Source organism: Anneissia japonica, unplaced genomic scaffold (assembly GCF_011630105.1).
Source record: "Anneissia japonica isolate Jap-2015-1 unplaced genomic scaffold, ASM1163010v1 scaffold287778_len1315358_cov176, whole genome shotgun sequence".
Taxonomy (NCBI): Eukaryota; Metazoa; Echinodermata; class Crinoidea; order Comatulida; family Comatulidae; genus Anneissia; species Anneissia japonica.
Window position 1 is genome coordinate 1,002,462 of NW_022702824.1, and position 4,330 is coordinate 1,006,791.

The window sequence follows — 4,330 nt, forward strand, 5'->3', positions numbered from 1 at the left end:
TATCTGTATGTATAATATTGTATTGGGATTATATTGTACTTTGATAACAATAAAATTATTTTTACATTAAAAACATAGTTTTTACCACCTTAATGGACGCCATCTTGGAATTTATCATGATGACGTCATCATTCCGATCAAATTTTTAAATGAGAGTGATGAATAACTATTTAGCCAAGTTGGTGTTACATTTCATATCCACAGTATATGTAAAAGTGACAAAAAACATAAATTTATTTCCCCTACTCCCATCTTAAATAGTTTAAAATAGGGTATTTTAGGTCAAAATTTCAAAGTGCTGTAAAAAAAATTGCCCAAGCCCTAGGCATGGGGATTTTTTTTCTGAGACACTATAGGGTATGCTGATTCAGAAAAACCAAAAATTAATTTTCCTTTACTTTTTTCCCGCTAAAGTTAATTTCATCAGTTTTACAACCAGACTATGAGTCTTGGGCATATGTTCATGTAGATGCTGAGTTTAGAAATAGACGAGACAAAACATTGGTACTGTTGTTAGTAGAGCTAGTACGAAGATGTATAATGCATAATGTAGCCTGCCACAAGAACAGTCTTTGTGAGTAATTAATCACTCTTTCTACAATTTACACTATATAATAACTTGCTAAAATCTCAGTTATGTTTAACGTTTATATCGGATGTTACTAGCATTATATTACTATTGTCGATTACCAGTATTTCATACCGTACAGTATCAAAGTAGGGCATAGGCTTATAGCTGTCTGTGTAGGCCCTAAGCTTATACATAGGCTTGTTATAGACGTTTAGTGATGATGTTTTATTATTATAACTGAGCCCTATGTTAATATTTATCGTACTGATTTACGCCATTTATGTGGGGTGGCGGCCCCCAGGCTGTTCGATATACAGTTAAATATCTACAGGTTATTGTGTGGATGTGGCGGCGTTTACGCTAGCCTATGCTTATTGCTATGCTTTTTTCATTTATATATTTCAGTTACCGCACGCACGCACACACGCACGCATACATTTATGTCATTGTTGATTAAACGGACTCAGAAAGCCGTACTTGTGTCTGTTGAGTTGCATTGACTGATTGTTGGTTAACTAGCTGGATAGCGGTCCCGGACATCCTCCGACGTGAGGCCAGCATAGCTTTAGTAAACGAATTACAGCACTGCGTCTTCGCGTCTTCAACGAGAGTTAAGGTCGTTTTTGTGTAGGCCTATTCCTCCAAACCTCTCTACATAACCGACATGATATCTGCGTTCCGAAATTTTGCTTTTCGATTGTTTCGCACATTCTCGCCAAAGGGCGTTCAGAGAACGTTGCGTATAGAGTCACAATGTCTGTGATCAGGGGCGGATCCAGAGATGTCCAAAGTGGGCGGGGGCGAAAGGAGGCCGAGAGTTAAGCCGATCGAGACAACATTCTCCTAGGGGGTCCGGGGGCATACCCCCGCAAAAATGTTGAGTTCTAGACTTTGGAATATATAATGTCTGGAGATTTTTGTATGATCGGAAATGCAAAAAAAGAAGGAGGGAAGGAGGAGAAGGATGGGAAAGAGAATGTTTATCCAGTACCCGACCGAGTTACATTTTCTCGCAATTCACATTGGCGGATCTGGGGGAGGGGGGGTCATGGGCAGTGGCGTAGAAAAGTTTTTTTCATTGGGGGGGGGGATGATTGGCGTGTTAGCCAGTGTCGTAACAGGCGCGGGAGTGGGACAGGGGGAAACTGCCCCTCCCCTGACGGTTTTTACCTGGCTGACCAAGCAGGGGAAAGAAAAAGAAAGGAAAAAGGAAAATAAAAAGAGAAGAGAAAAATAAAGACAAGAATAAAAAGGAAGACATAATGAACAGATATCACAATACCCCGGCCTGCAACCCCTTCTCCACTTCAAAAAGTGTCCATAGCGTATTCTCCGCAGTGGCGTAACCACCGGGGGAAAGGGGAAAATATCCATCTGTGGAAAGTCTTTCCCCTTGAATGCCCTTTTCACCCGGGAAAGTGCCCGAAAATCTCAAAATTTAAATCGCATATTTTGTTGAGGTTGGCCAATTTCCTCTAAAAATTGCACATTTTAGGGAGTTTTGATAAATTCCGACGAAATTAGAATTAAAAAAATTTTTCGCGCGCTTCACGCGCATATTTTAATGTTAAAGCTTCTGCTTGCTCTCCTTTGCCTTCTAAGTTATAACACATAGTCTCAAACTCAAGAAAGAAAATTTAAGATAGATCGTTTTACCTAAAAGAATGGCCTCAATGTGTAATGATGTTGAAAGAATATTTTGTAATAAATAAAGCCATAAGGAAAAATGCTTATATTCAGTTTAAAAAAACGAGTGTGGCCATATATAACATAAGAGCATTTCTTGTTGAGGTAGGCCAATTTCCTCTAAAAATTGCACATTTAGGGAGTTTTGATCAATTCCGACGAAATTAGAATTAAAAACACAAAAACTTTTCGAGCGCATTTGTTAGGGTTAAAGCTTGTGCTTGCCCTCCTTTGCCTTCTAAGTTATTTAAAAACATAATAGTCCCAAACTTGAGAAAGAAAATTTAAGATAGATCATTTTACCTAAAAGAAGGGCCTCAATGTGTAATGATGGTGAAAGAACAGGCCTATGAATTGTAATAATAAAACCACGATGAAAATGCTTATATTTAGTTTCAAACACACGTGTGTGCCCTATATTAATATTAAAATAAGCCATGCTGCTGTCTCTTATACACATCTTATCTCATTTAAACCAAGACAGCTCTTAAATTATTGTTCGGAGGCATTTTATTACACAATGACTTTTATAGGACTTTATTCGTTTAAAATCTACAGGGTAGCCTAAGATGTTCCATCATGTCCTTATTAAACACTGTATATGTACCTTTGATGATTTATATTATATATATATATATTAAAAACAACACAACAGATCGTGTCTTCATCATAGGCAAAGCCTATATTTAATCCAATATTATGGCCTTAACGGCCCCAACAAGACATGTTTCGGCAGTCTACTACCATCGTCAGTTATCTTCTTGCACGCAGGCAACCATTAGTATAGGGGAGTAAAAAATTCAATGTTTTGGATACTAAAAAATTGTGGAATGAACCGTAACAATACTACAAAACAAAATATAAATAAAGATGAGGTGGAATCAGAGTACAGTATCTATGCCACAAAGGGGAGAATGGAATGAATTTAGAATGACAAAGATAAATTAACACGAAGAAGCTGTTTGTTCTGTGAGGGCTGCTCCCACTGAATATGCAAGACTTCTTTGATTTTTAGAATTTGGGTTGTAGAGGCGGAGTCCAGTATAGTGAAGCAGTCCTCATTGGTTGATTGTTTACAATGACGTGACTCTTCAAATGCTTTAATATATGAGAGTTCCCATCCAGTGTTAGGTGCTCACGCATGCGTGTGGAGAAATGTCGGCTTGTTTCGCCAACGTAACAAGCATTACAGCCTGCACATTGTACAAATTTATAAACGACACGCGAACGGAAACCAACTGGGATGGGATCTTTAGCTGAAAACACATTTTAAATTTTGAATGAAGAAAAGACAATTTTTAAATTTAAGTCATAACAAAATTAATTCGATAAAGCACGGGTTTTCTTGCTAAAGTCTATGGAAAATGTGCCAACATAAGGTAATTTAAAATAAAAATTGATCGGTGTATTTTCTTCAGTGTTATCCAGTGTAAGTTTACATTTACATTGAACTGAATTTACATAACGAAAAATAATTTGATCAATAAGTTATGAAGGGAAACAATTTCTCTTAAGGATGGTAGTTAATGCCTTGATATCACTTGATACACCGATCACTTTTTATTTTAAATTACCTTATGTTGGCATATTTTCCAAAGTCCTTAGCAAGAAAAACAATCAGCCAATGAGGATTGCTTCACTATACTGGACTCCGCCTCTACAACCCAAATTCTAAAAATCAAAGAAACCTTGCATATTCAGTGGGAGCAGCCCTCACTGAACAAACAGCTTCTTCATGTTAATTTATCTTTCTAAATTCATTCCATTCTCCCCTTTGTAGCATAGATACTGTACTCTGACTTTACCTCATCTTTATTTATTTTTTGTTTTGTAGTATTGTTACGGTTCATTCCAAAATATTTTAGCATGTTTCCCCTATACTAATGATTGCCTGCGTGCAAGAAGATAACTGACGATGGTAGTAGACTACCGAAACATGTCTTGTTGGTGCCGTTAAGGCCATAATATTGGATTAAACATAGGCTTTGCCTATGATGAAGATACGATCTGTTGTGTCGTTTAAAAAAAATATTAGCTGTCTGCTGTTCAATCGTTCTTTTGGCAATATATATA